This window comes from Panthera onca, chromosome D3 (assembly GCF_046562875.1).
Source record: "Panthera onca isolate mPanOnc1 chromosome D3, mPanOnc1 haplotype 2, whole genome shotgun sequence".
Taxonomy (NCBI): domain Eukaryota; kingdom Metazoa; phylum Chordata; class Mammalia; order Carnivora; family Felidae; genus Panthera; species Panthera onca.
Genome location: NC_138350.1, coordinates 90,779,543 through 90,798,913, shown reverse-complemented (window position 1 = coordinate 90,798,913; position 19,371 = coordinate 90,779,543). Strand labels below are relative to the sequence as shown.

Sequence of the window (19,371 nt, the reverse complement as noted above, 5' to 3'; positions counted from 1 at the left end):
CCTCTGTTTTTAATACCTCACTAATTTTATCATCATCACCACCACCAGCATCAATCCTAAATCCCCACCAAACCCGTCCTGTGCACCAACACGCTTTGCACCATTTGTATCACAGAAATGACGACTTTCCCAAATAATAGTGCCGAGAAGAGCAGTTACCATTTATTGAGTGCCTAATTCGGACGGTACTAAATCGTCTCCTAATCCCATTGAATCCTCTCAGCAAACCTGTGAGAGTTCCTTCTTTCACAGATAAGACAGCTGCAGTTAGGAGAGAGTAAATTATCCGTGGCTCGCAAGGAAAAGATTCGTGTCCACATCTTTCAGACGCGGTGCCTGGCCCTTGCCGTTGGGAGCATGAGGCCTCCCCGACAGGCTTCCGTCTCGAGTACAGAGTCGGGCTAATGGACTTAGCCTGGGCAAGAGGAAATTCCCCCAGGGCACCATGGCAATTGGTGACACTCTCTTGCTGCCCAACCTTTTCCCTCAATATTTCCATTTATTGGGGGATAATGCTTCTGGATTGTAATTTATAGCACAAATATCCTCTTCCTTGCTCCCTGCAAATTTGATTTAAGGAGGGCACCCACCTTACTAATATTTGGATAGTGTGAAGGAGGTCTGCAAATTTGGAAAATGATATAGCCATTACCAGGCAGCCAGCGTGCCCCTCCTGATGCATTGTGGGTCAGCGAGAGCACAGTGTTTTGTAACCATGGAAACAAACTGAGTTTGAGAAGCCTGAGCATCCAGTTTACCATTCAAAGATGGTAAAGGGAAAAAAGCTCTAAAATCACTCAGTGCCTAGGAATTACTTCTAAAATAGCTAGACCTTGATGAAACCAGGTATTCTGGCCGACTCAGGAGACAGGAGAGGTTTCACCTACAGAAGTGTCACCAAGTCAGCCACCAGCTCCTCAGGGAACTGGAGCCACCAGTTCCCCCAACCCCCACCATTGCTCTTGTATTCACTCTGTCTCTCTTTCCAGAAGGACACCCCACTGGTGGATCCCTAGGGAAGAGTCTGCCGTCCTCAGCACCTGCCCCTTTGCGGTCTCCCTACCATTGGAGAAGACGTCCCCTAACCTGGGCGTCTCAAGCCAGTCGCCACATCGTCAAAATGGGTAAGGCCAAGGGACTTCCCTAGAAAATGAAGTCTTTCCTTCTTACGCTGATGTCTTCCTGGTGTTCCTGAGATGACTCTTGAGGGTTATGTTTCCAATCATGGTCAAATCCAACAGAGCCTGTGAATCCTTTCTAGCCTGTGCGCCATAAGGAAACAGGGCTGGGGCCACATCTACCTTTGTGTCCATTTCCAAAAATAACTTGGGAAATGTCACTTCTTCTGGTAGCTTTTACAGGCCAAGGGAGCCAAGGCCCTCCTCTGCGTTCCTGACTTTGGCCTTGGAAAGACATGGACTGCATCACTGCTATACTCACAGCCTTGTCTGTTGCCCTGGCTTTCGCTGTATGTCCATCCAGATGAGATCTTTGGGGCAACAGGTAGTTTCTTCAGAGCAACATCTTCTTGGGCGACTTGACTAATCGGCTCAGGGCATGGGGTGCCCAGAAGTACAACATCTCTGTGCCCGGGAGATGGCCAGGAATGAGCGGGCAGGAAGCCCGGAGGAGGAGCACACACGTATGTTTCCTCCTGGACCCAGCAGCCCATCACCCACCTCGCATGGCTCGTCACAGCATCCTCACGGGTGGTGGCATCCAGATCTGACCTGGGCTCCTCCCGCGGCGTGAGCATTGATTGCACGAGCATGTAGCCGAGGAAAGAGCCTATAATGCCACAATTATTGTTCATTTGTTGCTATGGTGTTTCTGTGGCCTGTTTGGATCCATGAATGTCTTGACTATTTTCAATTCCCATTTCTAGAACGCACTGTTCATCACAAAGTGCTTTGAAACCATCCTCGTGGGCTCTTCCTAACAGACCCACGTTAGTAAGGGCTCTGCCATTTCACAAACGAGCATGAGAAACACGGTGTGCTTTTAATAACGACAATCAGGGAAGGTGAAAGACAAGACACCATAAATGACATTATCATTCGAATAAAGAAACTCGGCTTTCGGTCACATTACATTTGACATCAACTGATGTTCTGAGGTCAAAGGATGTCATTTGGTGTCACTGAGGCTTTGACACCTAGTTGGCGTCACACGGGGAGGAGATGATATTTGAAGAACAAGGTTACTGTTTTTAAAGGGAGAAGCGGTGAGGCTGGAGGAGGAGATCTGCGACGGTTCTGCTTCTCAACTCTTTGGTTCCCAAAGAAAACGATGTAGGAAACTAACCAAGTCACAGTCCAATCTTTTATGTATTGGAGCCTATATTCAGAGCAGGCTTACATCACTGTGTAATCAATGCGTAATCATCGCTGTGCATGCATAAATAACATTAAAACAGTGGGATAGCGTGAGCAACTTAAAAAGAGAAAAACGATCTCCTCCTCTGGGGGAAATAAACCACGGTGTCTTCATGCAGCGGAATTCTCTATCGCAGTGAAAATGAAGGACTTAGAGCTACAAATGCCAGCACACGTGGGACACCACAAGCAAACTTGAACTTAAAAGTAGGTTGCCCACAGCACTGTACCACTTATGGAGACTTCAGAAGTGTGCAAGAGGAAGCAACATATGGCTTAAGGATACACCGCTATGTGGGAAAATTATAAAGGACGTCAAGTGAATGATGAACACAAAATTAGGTTGCGGTGACCTCCAGGAGGAGGGGTGACCTCTGGGAAGAACGTATAAAGGCCTCGGCAGTACTGGTCCAATTCTCCTGCTTCAGGGAGCAGCTGGTCTGAGAGCATCTGTAATATTATTCCTGTATCTCATGTGCTCTTTTAAATCTCTTCGTTTGTGTTTATGAGCCATAATTTTGGCCATCAGCTTGGTTTTTTCCGTCTACCCGAGATCCTTGGTTTTTCCCGTCTACCCGAGATCCTTGGTTTTTCCCATCATCCAGGAAGGCTGGTCCAGGCCTTGCTCCTGCCAAACAGGCGGGTTAGCTTCCTTCTTCACAGAAAATAACTTGCTGTGGTCAGAGGGTATGCTCTCTACTGTTTTGTATAATAGGATCATAAATTATTTCAAACCCTAATGATTAGGATCAATAACAATGAGCAGAAGCAAGACCAGTGGCTGAATCATCAAATATGTGAGTTTCCATCCGAAATAAAGCAACTGTGAACCAGGATGATGATAATAGTTTTTTAAAATTCACAGCAGAGGGGCACCTGGGTGGCTCAGTCGGTGGAGCATCCGACTTCGGCTCAGGTCATGATCTCACCATTCCTGGGTTCCAGCCCCGCGTCGGGCTCTGTGCTGACAGCTCAGAGCCTGGAGCCTGTTTCGGATTCTGTGTCTCCCTGTCTCTCCGCCCTCCCCCACTCGTGCTCATTCTCACTCTATCTCTCAAAAATAAATTTTAAAAATGTTAAAGATATAAAAATACAATTAAAATTCACAACAGAATGCGTTGGCACAAACCATACAAAATAAAGTATATGGTCTATTTCCACTTTCTTCCTTTGTATACTTTTCCCGGAACACAACAAGATCATATTGGAGACTAGCCTACCGCGCCCAGCCCTCTTCAACTCGCAGAGAGAGCTATTTAAAGTCACAAATAGTGCCCTAGAGCCTCGCCTAAGCCCAACTCCCAGAGGTGCCAGCCCGCACCTCCCCACGTCTTCCTGGTCCCTCCGATGCGTTCTGGCTCCTGTCGAGAGGATACACAGGCTCGAGTCTGGAGATCTAACACAGATTTGGGAGGTAAGAGATGCTTTCATTCTAAAGCTAAAATCTACAATCTAAGCCACCTACTACGTCACAACCTCCGTTTGTGGGACAGTATGTTGTTATACCCTGGTGAGCAGGTAGGATTCCTAAGTAGATCCAGTAACAAATAGATTTGTGTGCAAAATGGGATCTGACCTGATTCTAGCACAATATGCGATGGCAGATGCTTGTTTGTGTGTTTCCTCCAAAGGCGCTCCATTTACCACCACCCTCTTGTAATTCTTCCAGTATTGTTGGGGGAAGGGCAGTCTGTCACGTGAGCATCCTTCTATTAAAACCTTCTAGCCTTTGACTGTCCAGGACAGAAGGTTTGGAATAGGTAGCAGGGGCTTTGTACAGGACGAAAGCAAGATGGCAGGTGGTAAGGGCAACCCTAAATCTTCAGAAACAGGAAACGTCTTAACTGCCCTCTTGGCTTCCCAGTAAAATGAGCCACCACTTTCGGTCGGTCTTAGGAAGCAGAATGGCCAGATGGTTTCCAGGAAGTAGGCACACCTCCTCCAGGCAGCCTTCTCTCATGGTCAAACCACCTTGCTCTGGAGCATCAGGGCTTCCTGCCTTGGGACGCCCACAGCCATCAGAGCAAAGTCACGGTGCCCATCAGTGTTCTGGCTGCAACCAGAGCCACCACCCCTGGCTGACCTCGGCACAAGAAATTCACTGGCATGGTTCTGAGTGGGGGGAGGGTCACAGAAGGCTGCCAGGAACTCCGGAATTCTGGAAGTTCAAAGAGCAGGAAGCGGCACGGCCGTCTCTTTGCCTGCAGAGTCTGGCCGAGATTCTAGCACTGGACAACAATACGGTGACCGGAGCAGACTCACGGTGTCACTTCCTGTCAGTGAGCGGCAGATCCGCGGGGAGCCTCCAGTAGGCGCCTCGCAGGTCTGATGCCCAAGTTCAGACCACAAGAGGCAGAGTGGGGGCGGGTCACGGCATCTCACTGCACTTCACTGACTCCCACTCACACAGCCCACCTCGGGGATTCTGCCAAGACACTAGGGAACAACAAACGCCTGTTGAATCCACTGCTAGATTCTCTCTCACACACACACACACACACACACACACACACACACTGTCTCTCTCTCTCTTTGTCCCTGACATTCGCTTCCCAGAGTAACAACAGCTCTAACACAGTGTCGCTCTCCTTATTTCAAACAAACGGTGCACTCACTCCTCCCCGACAGGTGGCAGCCCAAAGCCTGGGCACCGGGGTGCCGCTCCATCCACACTCAGCTTCCGTTCATGTGCGTCCCCACTGTGCCCACGCCTGCGAACCACACCAGGAGCAGCTCCCGGCAAAGTGCACGGCAGACGGACGGAGAGGAGAGCGGGATGAAAATGGGAATCAGCTCCCAAATATCCATATGACTTCAAGGAAGGAGATGCTCACAACTTCTGCTGCTGTCATGAGGCCAGAGCAGATGCTCGTCGCGTCTTCCTACCGTCCTGTTTGGCCTTCGGCCAGCGTCTCAAATGGCGTGAGGTCCTCATACGTTGAGGGCTTCCCAGATATTTGCTCTTGAGGGATCTGATGGCTGTCGGTCTGATCTGTAGAGGACTGTATTAGTCAGCACTCTCCACGGAAACAGACCTGATAAGATGTGTGTATATATAGAAAGAGATTTATTTTAAGGAATTGGCTCCCGTAATTGTGGAGGCTGGCAAGTCCCCAATCTAGAGTGGACCACCAGGGTGGAGTCCCAGGGGACAGCTGATGTTTTGGCTCAAGTCCAAAAGCTGTTCTGCTGCAAAATTCCTTCTTTGGAGGCAGTCAGGTGTCCATCAACTGATTGGATGAGGCCCACCTACCCACACTATGAAAGTAATCTCAAAGCTCATGGATTTAAGGATTAACCTCATCCCAAAACACCCTCGCGGAAACTTCCAGAATAATGGCTGCTCACATGTCTGGGCTCCATGGCCCAGTCAAGTTGACACGCAAAATTAACCATCTCAAGGGGCATGTTAGCCTGTGAGCAAATTTTACCCGCAGACTGGTTGGCGTAATGGGATGCCTCTCAGGCTGCCTCCCCTAGATCCCCTCCACGTCTCTTCTGTCCTCACGACCTCCTGTCTCTTGTCAAGTGCCAATAACGATTTCTTTCATTCTCCTGTTTGTTTCAGTCTCACAAGAAATGGGAGACGGCCAGCCGGAACTTCTGTCTCCAAATCAGAGGAACCACCGACTTGGCTCCATACTAAATCCCCCAACCGGGAGCATCCGCGAGCATCCATCAGAGTTTCAGGAGTGGGAAGCACAACTACAATAAAAGAAGAAAACACGAGGGGCTCTGGATGGCTGTCGGATGCACCACGGGCCAGGCTATAGTCCCCAGTTACTCAAGCCCGGACAGGTGCTCCTGGGGAGAGACCCCAAGGAGGTGAGGGCAGCCCCTGCTGGCTGAGGTGAGGACAGTTATCTTCAATGACGCGGGCGAGCCTGAGAAAGGCGGGGGAGAGAGGAAATTCTGCCCGGGCCTTGGAGCCTTGTCCTTCGGTGGCAGATGCTGTACTTACTGTTCTTTGGGGACAGACGGGCACCTGATTCCTTCAACGGGCGGGTAATATTCCAGCGTGTGGATATACCCCATTTTAGTCGTGTAGTCTACAGGCGGTGGACGTTTGGGCGCTTCCGACTGGGGCTGCCGTGAAGAAGGCCACCAGCGTTTGCCTGGACGTGCGTTCAGTTCCCTCAGGCATTTATCTAGGAGCCGGATGGAGTCTCGTGTTTGACTTCTTGAGTTTCCTTAAGGGAAGGGACTACGTCTCTTCCTTCGGTATTCCCAGCACCTGGAAAAGCCCCACGTAAAATAAACATGGTGTTGAAGCAAAGGGAGGATAATCACGACCCAACGGCCTATGAGGCAGGTGAAATTTTCGTCACCCCCGTGGTTCAAGTGGGCAAAGTGAGTCTCCAAGAGTGAATCATTTGCTAACGCTCACACAAAGAGTAAATGCCAAGGTTGGGGCTTAAATTCGGGTTACCGCCCCCCCCCCAACCCACCCTCCTGTGCATCTACTGTACTAGGTAGTACTAAGGACTGGAGACCGGCCCTTAGGGTTTGCATCGGTTTCCCGCGGCCGCTGAAACAAAGTACCACACCAGAGATTCACTCTCTGGCGGCTCTGGGGGCCAGAACTCCGAAAGCAGGGTGTTGACGACACTCATTTCTTCCAAGCCCCTGAAGAAGAGTCTGTTCTCCGTCCCTCCGGACTTCTGGGGGCTCTGGCAGCCCCTGCTGTTCCCTGGCAGCTGGAGGCATCTCCGCCTCCACTCCCACCACCACCTGCCCTCACCCGGGGTCTCTGGATCACTTCTCTTCGTGTAAGAACCCTGGTCATTGGGTGTAGGCCCCTCCCCCAATCCATTAAGACCTTATTTTGACTAATTACATCCTCAAAAACCCTATTCAAGTAAGATCACATTCTGAGGTTCTGGGTGAACGTGAATTGGGGGGGGGGGGCAGGGGGGACGCTATTCCAACCAGAACACAGTCACAGACCTGACCGGGGGCCTTAGCCCCTCACCAGCTGTGTGACCCCACCGTCCTCATGCCCCCACCGTGGTGTTACAGCGCGCCCCACACCGTCCCCGGCGCCCTGACGGAATTTCGACATCGTCCCCATGTACTCCCAAGAGCGTTTAATCTCGGACAACAAACTGTACCGTCTTGTGGGCTCCCCAACACACAGGAAGCCCCCACTAAACGGCAACTTCTGCCGTTAAGAGAAGCAGCAGTCAGTGGTGGGGCCACACGTGTTGGGCAAAGGCTTTCTATAACCTGGGAAGCGAAAGCAGAGCCCACAAAGAGTCCACAGCTGCGGCCGCTAAGTAGCGCAGACCCGTCGTGTGCGGGGGGGGGTGGGAAGGAGGGTAAATGGGGCTCTGGTTAGGGCGGCCACCACCCCCCCAGACTGGGGCACCTCCAGCAACAGCCACGCTAACCACACAGCACCAGGACGTGTCCCCACAACAGGGGTTACAACACGGTGCTGAATCTCGTTCGCCACCTTCTCCCCCCGCTGCCCCCGCCCCCAGCACGACCTGACAAATACTGGACCTCCAAAGTCTGTGGGATTCACGAAAGAGCCGTCGAGATTTCCCAGGTCAAGGTTTACCACGCTCAGGAGTGGTAATTCCAGCTCTGAGGGACGGACAGGTGGACTCTCAATGACTTCCATTTCTTTGTAAAGGACGAGGTCGGACCCCTCCGCCTGCTCTCAGTGTTCCCCAAACATCTGGCAGCAGATCCAACGGTCTTGTTTCCCAAAAATGCAGTTTCCAGGGCCCGAAGCCAGTTCCACTGGTATGAGCCTCTGGGGTTGAACCCGGGAACCTGATTCCCAGATACCATCCCTCAGGATTCTTGTGCGTTCTCAGAAGCCATAGAAGCTGCTGCCAGGAATTGGGGTCTGACGGGAGGAGCCAGCAGGGAGGTCTACGGCCCCACACAGTTTTTCATTTTTTTTTTAACGTTTATTATATTTGAGAGAGACAGAGAGAGACAGAGCGTGAGTGGGGGAGGGGCAGAGAGAAGGGGAGACACAGAATCCGAGGCAGGTTCCAGGCTCCGAGCTGTCAGCACAGAGCCCGATGCGGGGCTTGAACCCACAAACTGCGAGATCATGGCCTGAGCCGAAGTTGTATCCTTAACCTTAACTGACTGAGCCACCCAGCCGCCCCTCCACACAGTTTTTATCTACTTCTCACCAAATATAGATTAAAAAACATAATCCTAGGACTCTTGACAATCTTTTATCCCATCTCCTTAAATACGTAACCTAGTGAGGCCTTTGCATGTTCGAATCCGTTACAGGGAAGGTATGACATTTCACTGCAGGTCTAGGACTTTCTATCTAATACGGTTGCCACCGGCCAGATGCAGCCATTTGGATTTAAATGAATCGAAATTAAATGTAACACTCTGCTCCTCAGTGCACTCGCCACACTGGCCACATTGCAAGCGCTCAGGAGCCCCGGTGGGGAGGGGGCATGGAGTCGCCTTTCATCCCTGAAGAAAGTAGGGCTCTGGAGGAGTGTTTGTGCACCTGGGCTGCACAGGAGAGTCACCTGGGGAGCCTTCCGAACCCCAGTGCCCAGGCTATACCTAGGCCAATTTCATCACCATCTCGAAGGACGGGACTCAGCCATTTCTACAGGGAGCTTGCACCAGGGTCACTGGTGGGATTGTGAAAGCAGAGCTTGCTTGCGGGAGAATCTCCAGTTCAGTCAGTCCAGTAAGTGAGAATTTGCATATCTAACGAGTTTCCAGGGAGCACACGTGGCAATCCATGCCTCAGAAGAAAGGTAACCCCGAGAGCACCTACCTGTCCAGAGAGCACCACACTGTCCCCTCAGCAGGGCCCCACTCACCCTATGCAGCCGAGTAAGAGGCAGAGCCCTGTTCCTGAACCAAGGCGCTGTGGCCACTAGGAGAAAGGCTTTGGAAGGCATTAGAACTATCCAAGACAGAGACCCAAACTGAGCTTGAAAGGAAATTTCTCTTTTTCTCCCAACTAACTTCCCTCGTTTTTTTTTTCTCTTTCATCCCCATTCCCAAGCCTCTGAGGCTGCTGGCTGTGGCAGCCACTCTCGCCCAGCTTGGCTCCCCATGATGAATGGGAACGAGCCACGGGCCCCTTCCAAATGCTCCTGCCACTGCTGGGCAGGGAAATCCGATTTCAGGAAGCCAGAGCCCCATGAGTAATACTTCAGGCTCACACATTTAGACTTACAAGGAGACGGGCCACCACGGTATGGGACCCAAACAGCCCACAACGGCCTGTGAAGCCAGCCCCGAGCGTCTGCCAATCACACCACCTTGGTTCTGGTGGAAGGATCGTCCTGCAGTGTTAACAGTCAGGACAGGTAAGAGAGTCCATAGCAAAAAAAAGGAAGTTGCTCTCACCTCATGTCAGTCTCTGTGCCTTAAAGACACGAAGGATAATTGCTTCTCTGAGTTGCTTCATTTCACTAACTCCAAATCTTGAATGCTATTTTGAGGGGAAAAAAAAAAACCAATCTCCATTCTTTCTTAGTCTCTCTTTTTTGATTGGTAATATTAGAATACAAAATGAGTAAACTGAATCCTACCACAAGCCAGAAGGAAATGTAACGTGCTTAAGTATATCGCTGTTCCTGTTCGGATTCTGGCAACGCCGGGCAGCGAAGGATCAGCTCGTCTGTCTTGTTCGGATGACTTTCAGGACGGTAACTGTTAAAAACACAAAGAACAAAACTATAAAGCGCAGCAATACTGTCTTTCAGACGTACCAACAGACATGCACGTCAGTGGAGTATTCTTGAATTCACTTTATAGAAGAATGTAACGTGTTTGTAGTCTCTCCGGCATCTCATAGGGATTTACGTTTCACATCAGATGGAATATTGTTGATTCTTTACACACTTGAGAGCGAGCAGGAAGAGATTCCTTTTCCACTGGAAAGGAATCTAGGGATTCCGGGCATCTTGTAGTTCGTTCATCTTTCATTCCCAAGCACTACCGTGACATTTATAAACGTAATCCCCTAATTTGGTGAAGAAACCCGGCCCTCTGGTTCTAAGGCTCTGCCTTCAATGCAACAAAGCTGGCAGGTCCCACCCAAAACAGGGGGGTTTCTGACTCCCCAGACCTTTGACCACCCTTGTTCCCCTGGGCTTCAGCTTTTCACTCAGGAAATTAAAGAGAAGAAAAGGAAAATATTTAAAATTCAATCACAAGTGTGTCTATGCATCATTAAGGACAGACCTTTGTCCTGTTGCTTTCGAAACGTTGTGAATTCTTCTTGAGATTACTGTTGTACTTTGTTCTTCTGGAAAAAAGAAAAAGCTTTAAGCACCCTAAAATGAGGCTTTCACCTGATACTAATTTTCTTCTTAGTTATAAAGGCCATTGTCTGTTTGAACAAAGAGGAATACTAGCTCTTAGTAGCTGTTTACATTATAGGAATGAGGGCACTGAGGGAGGAGGGGAGAGAACCTTCTTCATTAATGAGCCAGGGACGTTGATTACCGCAGACCCACAAGTTCTGAATCGAAAGGGGACACCCAGATTTTTTATTCTTTCCCTGCAACTAAGATACTATTGTTTCGCATCTGTTAAATGCCGAGAACACATTTTAGACCACTCTAGGTTAGTGTTAAAATTTAGATTAAACAAGCAGTTGAGAGTCTGATTTAAAAACAACAACAACAACAACAAAGCACCCCAGAGCTCTGGGCCCTCGCATGTCAAGTAACACCACCATCTTGTATGAACTGGAGGCGTCCACACTGAATACATAGGGCCCAGGAGCAAGTTAGCCATGCGGGACTGATTCACCCAAGCAGCCTTGACCATTCGGGGGGTGGCAGCCTCTTACACAAAATAGGCTTTCAATAAATATTTATAGAACAAATGAGTGAATGAATTTCACTTGAATTAAACACGACTCATTTGTACCTGCATAATTCGCTTTCCTTTCAGTGATTTGAAATTTTGCTGATAGTGTCCTTCGGAAAACTTAGAGCAGAGAAGTTTCCAGTGCCTCAAAACTCTCTGGAAACCCCTCCAATCTGAGCAAGCGGCAGAATTCAGCCATACATTCCCAGCCTTAGTCAGAATATTTTTATTTTAAAAAAATGAGCTGAGCCGTCTGTATGAATAAAGAACTGTGATACCACATGATAGACATTCTCCCAAGCACTGATTTGACTTTAGACCCAATCATGGGTTTGTTTCAAATTCAGAGCACAGGAGACACAGGTCAAGAATGGTTGGTTTTTATTTAATCTTTGGAGAACAAACTCAGAAATGGGAGAGGAAGAGTTACACACGCAGATTAAATAAGAGGCAGGGTCCCGACTTTTAATAGGATTGTTTCTAACTTAACAGATAATCAAAGCATTCAATGAAGGCGTGATTTGTCAGCCAGAGGTTAGTCTATTGTTCCCCCAACCAGCAAAGGGGGTGGTTGCACGGATTCAATTCACGAGGGAATCCGTGTTTACCGTCTGGGAGTCCTAATGGAAAGGCACACAATTTTCAAACTGGGAAAAAATAATAATGCATCTTGCCGCTGAAGCCTGGTGGTACCTTGCTGTATTTCTCTCTTGAATAGAACAGGCTACATTTCAAAGGGCCATTTTCTTCCATGTGGAAATATTTATTCGCTAGCTACCGCAGGGCAGCAGGGAGGTACTAAAGCCTTTCATGTTTAGAGTTTCGGGGGCAAATTGCTTCTGCACACGTTGTCGTGAGTCGGTGGATTCTGCTGTGTTCTCTGCCTCTCCATCGTGACTTCATTAATCTTTTTTTTTTTTTTTAATATATAGAGACTTTCATTTATTGCTTCTAGAAAGCCAAGTGCGCTGCAGCGGCTCTCTGCGGCGTCGTTCCTGAGCACCTACGCTATGCTGGGCACTGGCTGGGGCAGAGGCCTCCAAAAGGGCCGCAGAGAGAGGACGGGTCGCCGGCCAGGGCGCCCAGGAGTCGTGAGTCCCAGGCCCACCTCTCCGGGCCACCTCGAGCTGGGAGTGAGTCGGTTTTTCCAGGACACGCACTGACTTAAATCCTTGGCCGACTGAAAATCCCTTCTGTGAGCTCAAGCTTCCACGCCGCCGCCCGCCAGAAAAGAAGTTCCCAGGATTTGGGGGTGCTGGGGCTCAGGGCAAACAGCGCTGCGCGCAGGGGAGGGGGGCTCTCGCGAGGGCCTGTTTTGCATCGATCTACGATTGTGCTTAGGTTGCATTTAGACGTGGCGTTTTAAAAGCCAAATTTTGGCATTTTGCTTTTAATCCCGACTAAAGCCCTTTGGTATACTGACTTAAAAGGTTTTCAGAGTGCCACGACTTTGCAGCCGGGGTAACATCTTTGGAAAGATTAAGAGAGTCGATTTTCTAAAGCGTTTGTGGGCACAAGCGCAAGATTGTCGGTCCTGCCGGAAAAGCCAGGGAGAGAGGGTCGCGCGAGGAGGCCCTCTCCCCGTCCGTCCCCGAGCGCGCAGGGCGGCCCTTCCGAGCGGACGGCCGGGGGACCCCCGAGCAAGCCGGAACCCCCCCACCCCACCACGTCGCCCGGCCCGCGGAACGCCGAAGCAAGGCCAGACCCCCCCCCTCCCCGGGCCGGGGGACCTCCGAGCAAGCCGGAACCCCCCCCCCCCAACACACACACCCCGGCCCGCGGGACCCCCGAGCACGGCCGGATCCCGCGCTCCCCGACACGGGTCCCCGGAGAGCACGGCCGCCTCCCCCCGACCCGGCCCGGGGGATCCCCGAGCACGGCCGCATCCATCCGCTCCCCGACCGCGGGACACGGAGAGCAAGGCCGGACCACTCCCCACCCCCCCGCCCTGCCGGACCCCCGAGCGCGGCCGGACGCCCCACCCCAGCCCGCGGCGACCCCGAGAGCACAGCCGCACACCCGCCGGCAGGGGGCGCCCCGGCCCCCCGCAGAGACAAAGGCCCGCGGCGCGGCGGGGCGTGGAGGCCGTCCCCCGAGCGCCGGCGGAGCGGGCGGGGGCGGCGCGCGGGGACCGAGGCCCTGCCCCCCGCCCCCCTCCGTCGCCTCCCGGGCGCCGCGCAGCCGGGGGTGGGGACCCGGCCGCCGGCGCCGCCTCCTCGCCCGGGGAGGAGGAGCTGAGCGCGGCTCCCATTTTCTGCATTGTCCCGGGAGTGCGTCCCCGCGTCCGCACGCCGCCTTCCTCGTGGCTCCCCGGGCCCCCGGACCCCCCGCTCGGCGAGCCCGCCCGGCGCCTGCCTTCCGGGGGAGGACGAACCAGGGAGTCCCGACCCCGGCGTCCCGGGAGGGACCCCCGCCCCCGCCCCCGCCCCGGCGACTCCCGCCCGCGCGGCTCCCGCGCGGTGACCTCATTCCCGGCGCTCCGAGGTGAGGCGGGTGCCGCCGGAGCCGGAGGCCCGCGGAGGGCAGAGCTGCCCGCCGCTCCCCGGGGTCCGCAGGCACCCGCACCACGCGCGGGGTGTCCGTCGGGTTTTAAGAAACAGCGCGGGCCGCCCCGCGACGCTCGAGCTCGGAGTCCTAGAAACTTTTTAGTGCCCGTGACGCTCCAACGTCACGGCCTTCTTCCCAGTTGGCACACCTCTTCCGTGGCCGAGGGCCCTTCTCCCTGCCGTGGCCCGGAGAGCTGCAGCCTGTCGCCGGGGCGGGGCGGGGCGGGGGGGGGGGGGATCCTAAGGCCGCCGCTAAGAAACGTTAGCGCAAGTCGGTCACCGGGACGCGAATCGCCCTGCAGAGCGAGGGCGGAGAATGTGGTTCATGTGCACACAGCCCGCAGCTGGCTCCGGGGGCCCGTGATTCACCCTGTCCTCGCCGAGTTCACGCACTGGAAGCCCGCTTCTCCCCGGGAGGCCCGAGGCACCGGCAGCCCTTCTCCCGCCCGCGGCACCTGTGCCTGCAGCGGACGCCAGGCCCTGCGTCCTGCTGCCTCCTTGAAACTCCACCCAACGGGGACTCTGCCTGGCCACGCGGCCAGCTCTCTCCTCACGGTGGAAGGGTTAGGCCGGAAGAAGGGAAATAAAAGCCAGGGTTTGGAATTAGATTTCCTGTGCATCTTCAGTGCATTACAGCAGAAATCCAGAAGGGGGGAAACAATCAGGAGCCCAGGCCTAGTGCCCTGGTGAACCGGGGCTGCCTCCCCCGCCCCCCAGAGTTGGGAAGATGGGAGCACTGGGGGGATGACACACGCATTGGATACATTTTCTGGTTTTTTTTTTTTTAGAATAAAAGTTTTATTTCAGAGAGAAGCACAAAGCCACCACTGTCTCCAGCAACCCAGGGCTTTGCCAGGACTCAAGGACCTTCGAGAGGGAAACAAAAAGGCATTAGCTCTGGATGAAGAGGCGTCTGCAGGGGCCCCGGCAGCTCCGCCCCTGCGGCACCCTGGCTTGGGCTCGCTGTCACCTTCCGCACAATCTCTTTCCCTCTCAGGCCCTGTTCCTCCTATTAAGTCAGCCCCAGGCCCGAGCCCGCCCCTCCCCTATCCCATCATCCCCAGCGGGACTCGGTTTACCTCCTGGAGTCCCGCCTTCAGCCGCTGAAAAGTGTGAGGCTGCATCACCGACCCTCCTCTATCCTCACGTACCCTCCCGTTCACTCCACGCATTGTGACCGAGCGCCCACAGGGTGCCAGACGCAGCCCCAAGCGCCGAGAGGCCTGTCCTGTCTTGGGGTGTCCACATCTGTCCTGTAGCTCAAGTCACAAAGCCGCGTGGACCGAGCCCCGCTAAGGTGATGCTCTCCAACTCAGGGTGGACTCTGGCCGAGGCCGATAGAGCCCATTCCTCCCCTGTGGGCTCCTCGGCCTGACACCCGTCCTTCCCAGTTCTCTCCAGGCTACGGGGATCTCCAGCCCCGGGCAAATGTGCAGGGAAATGACTGGGGTCCAGCTCGAAATGCCTTCTCCCTTTACACCTCCTCTCTGCATCCGCTCCCCGCCAGTGCTCACGTTTTTAATTTCATCCCAAGCACTCATTCCTCCTCTTCCTGCAAAGTAAACTCACTGCTGCGTGCAACGAAGAGCCAAGGACCCCTTTCCTTCCCTTCACCACCACCAACTTGAAATAATCATTCCCATCCTTCTTCACCTCTACTGGTGAGGGTCTACTCTCAGATTCATAAGATCTGGCCTCTACATCCTTCTATCGTTGTATGAAATTGCTTTCTCAAGGACCGCAGTGACTAAATAACCAATGCCCAGTTTCAAATTTTATTTGTTTTTTTTTTACTTATTTTAGAGAAAGCGAGAGTTGGAGGGAGGGGGAGACACAGAGAGAATCTCAAGCGGGCTCAATGCTCAGCAGGGAACCCGACACAGGGCTGATCCCATGACCCTGGGATCATGACCTGAGCCGAAATGACGAGTCAGACGCTTAACTGACTGAGCCACCCAGGCGCCCCACCAATGTTCAGTTTTAACGTGGGTTCAGTGTCCTTCCTTGACAGCTCCTGTCCCCTTCTAGGACTCTGGGCCACAGTACAGCCATACCGTTGAAATGGTTGAGTGTCTCAAGCTAGTGAGACCTACCACAGGCCTCCAGTGGGGGCAGAATCAAAGGTGGGGTTTAAACAGAAATTAAGACTCTGGGACACCAAACCACAGACTTCCAGGTGTACTAGTTATCTGTTGCTGCGTAACAAAGTGTCCCCAAACTTAGAGGCTTTGAACAACAGGAACCGTTATTGCACGGTTTCTGTGGGTCAGGAGTTCAGGAGTGGCTTAGCTGGTGGTTTGCCTCAGGGTCTGTCATGACACTGCAGTCACCGTGGGTCAGGCCTGCAGTCGCCTGAAGGCAACGGCCAAGACAGTTGACTCGCGTGGCTGGCAAGCTGGTTCTTCATCATGGAGGTCTCCACAGGGCTGCTCGTCTGTCCCCAAGACATGGTGGCCGTCTCCCTCCAGAATGAGCCATCAGGCAGCAGAAGGCAGAAAAGGTGCAATGTCTTCAAACACCACAGCTTGGACAGCAGGCAATGTCATCCCCGCGTCACCCCTTTGGTCACAGCGGTCAGCTCTATCTAGTGTGGGATGGGACCCCACACAGGCATGGACACCTGGGGGCAAGGTTGCTCGGGGGTCCCTTCGGAGACTACGGGGGGAACGTGGCTTATATGACCACCTAATTAGTGGTTTTCACATGGTTTCTTTCTCTTTTTTTTTTTTAACCAGAACCGTTTTCTCAAAAACCCTTCTGTTAAAATTACACGTCGTGTCCAAATAAAAATGGAGATGCTTACGTAAGTGCACAGAGGTGTGGGCATTAACACTTTCAGTAACAGGTCTCCCAGCGAAATTTGGGGAACATTTAAATGCCCCCAAATGATGAAAGGCTGCTTATATCAACGACGGAATGCCATGCGATGGGACACTTAGCACCTCTTGGAAAATTGAGTATATTTATTTGTATTGACATGGAAAGGTTCACTGTTACATTTTTTAAAAAGCCAACTGCAAAATACTACTTATAGTGTGATTCTATTTTTATTAAAAAAATATGCACATACATACTTTTATAGTCATGGATCATTTCTGGAAGGGTGCTAATATGGTTTTCCTTATGGGAATGAGGAATGTGTAGGTCAGGGAAGGGATCAAGAGATTTCAATTTTTAACTTTGCACCATTTAATATTTTTAAAAGCGATTTCAACCAATTTATGAATCATTTTTTTCACTGAGACACAATTCATCCACCATAAACGTTACCACTTTGAAGTGTGCAGTTCAGAGGTTTTAGTGTAATGACAGTGTTATGCAACCATCACCACTATCTAATTCCAAAATAGGATAGATTGCTTTGAGAATAGATACTTTATTTTATTTTTAAAGTTTATTTATTTTGAGGGAGAGAGAAAGAAAACATGGGCAGGGGAGGGGTGGAGAGAGAGAGGCAGAAAGAGGGAGAGAGAGAATCCAAACAGCATGGATCCCAACTCGGGGCTTGATCCCATGAACCATGATATCATAACTTGAGCCAAAATCAAGAGTTGGACACTTGGGATGCACGCCTGGGTGGCTCAGTCGTTTAAGCGTCCAACTTTGGCTCAGGTCGTGATCTTGCAGTCCATGAGTTTGAGCCCCGCGTCAGGCTCTGTGCTGACAGCTCAGAGCCTGGAGCCTGCTTCAGATTCGGTGTCTCTCTCTCTCTCTGCCCTTCCCTGCTAATGCTCTGTCTCTGTCTGTCTCTCTCTCTCAAAAATAAGGATTAAAAAAAATTAAACAAACAAAAAAAAAGAGTTGGACACTCAACCAGCTAAGCCACCCAGGAACCCCAGATAATAGATACTTTAGAAGTGAAATAGGAAAGCTGACTTAGAGTGCTATTTTTCGGTGTCCAAGCTTGCTTTGATGGACAGGTCACTGAAAGGGACTGCCCACGGGAGGGCAGTGGTCATTGCCCTACTCAGACCAGCCCCTCCCACATCCCAGACTTTTGAAACTTCTTCTGGATCCTCTGTGACTATGCCCCACTTGACCTCTCCTTTTGGAAGTGCTCACATTGTGGGTTTCGTCTGCCAGGCGCCTTGCTGATTCCGGATTTCTCTCCACCTGCCTTCACCTCCTCCATTCCTGATGGTCACAGTCAGTGATTTTCTTTTTTAATTTTATTTATTTTTGAAGGACAGAAAGACAGAGCATGAGCAGGGGAAGAGTAGAGAGAGAAGGAGACACAGAATCCAAAGCAGGCTCCAGGCTCCCAGCTGCCAGCACAGAGCCCGACCTGGGGCTCGAACTGACGGACCGGGAGATCTTGACCCGAGCCGAAGTCGGACGCCCAACCAACTGAGCCCCCAGGCGCCCCCACACTCAGTGATTCTGACCAACCTCCACCACTGACCATCCTTAGACGTGTGTTGCTGGATATTTCTGATCCCGCCAGGCACGGCCCCGTGGCCTTTTAAGCCCTGAGCGCTGTGAAGCAGGGAAGGCTCTACTCGTCCACAACGAGAGGGAGGAGGAGGGACTCCCAGACCGGAGCTGGGCACCTGCCCTTTCGCGTTATGGCTGCACGAAGAGGCACACAACCCTTTCCGTCCATTCGCTCCTCTCCTCATGGCCCTGTGAGCTCCAGGTCTGTAGAACCTTCCTTTGCAAGTTCAGTCCTGTTACCGCCAGCGGCAGTCCTGTCTTCGGGCCGGAGGACGATCAGACACCCACATCCCTTGCTCAGAACCAGGCATCAACTGTGCCGCTTCTCTGCCTGTGTGGTGCGAGTGGCCTTTTCTGTTAGGACTCAGTCTGCATCTGGTGTCTGGGGTCTCCCGGGTGACGGGGCTCCCGACGCCAAGCTACAAACCCTCCTGTCGTCAGCTACTCTGTTCCTTCCACCGGACGACACCTTGGCTTTCCCCGGGAGCCTGGACGACCGTGGGTCCCTTTGCTGGGCTCAGCCTCAAGGCGGGCCGGGCCCAGTGTCAACCTGAGACTGGTGGTGTTTCCTTCCCAGGTGCTTTCTCACCATACACTGAGCCCCTCGTCCGGGAACTCTCTAGAAGATAAAGCCCTTCCCGGGGGTAACCAAATCCCAATCTTTGCACATTCCTACAGCAAGTGTGTACGTGCCTTGACTCTTCATCCTGCTGCGTCCCGAGGGCGGCCCGATGTTCAGGACGCAGACCCAGGGACACCGCGACCACTGCCTAGTAGGTATCTGACGCACAGGCAGATCGAACGCTATTTATAAACCCCCTCAAACATGTAATTAAATCGCCAAACCTGTGAGGCTCAATACATTTAAGTGGGTTCTGACTCATTCTGATGTCTGTTTGCAGCATCTTAGCAGAAAATGTACTTGAGGAAACAGAAAAAAAAGGACTTAGAACAAAATAAAATGTCAGTGAAACGAAATGTCAGAGGCTCCTTGCTTATTCATCTTCCAACCGGAAAGACCCAACTGGGCCAACTGATTCCTCATGGTTTTGAAGAGTGTTTGTTCAACTTTAAGGGTTGAGATCACGCTGGACAGATTCGTTTCTGGGAGGCAGATAATTCTCCCATTTGTCTTAATGCGATCGGAAGAGAAAGCAGCACATATAACCGATGCTTGAATAATGTCAAAT

General features: G+C 52.1%; 2 long non-coding RNA genes across 2 annotated transcripts; one reads left to right on the top strand and one right to left on the bottom strand.

The window, feature by feature from the left end:
- The first annotated feature begins 500 nt into the window (after positions 1 to 500).
- Positions 501 to 6,033, top strand: LOC132666127 (uncharacterized). The gene is made up of 3 exons (XR_009604505.3): positions 501 to 846; positions 990 to 1,124; positions 5,944 to 6,033. It is a non-coding gene; the product is annotated as an uncharacterized LOC132666127 (long non-coding RNA).
- Positions 5,969 to 12,925, bottom strand: LOC144613781 (uncharacterized). Its single transcript, XR_013551172.2, has 4 exons — positions 10,569 to 12,925; positions 9,914 to 10,034; positions 6,361 to 6,609; positions 5,969 to 6,080 (listed from the first exon to the last, which is right to left on the bottom strand). It is a non-coding gene; the product is annotated as an uncharacterized LOC144613781 (long non-coding RNA).
- Between the last annotated feature and the right edge of the window lie 6,446 nt (positions 12,926 to 19,371).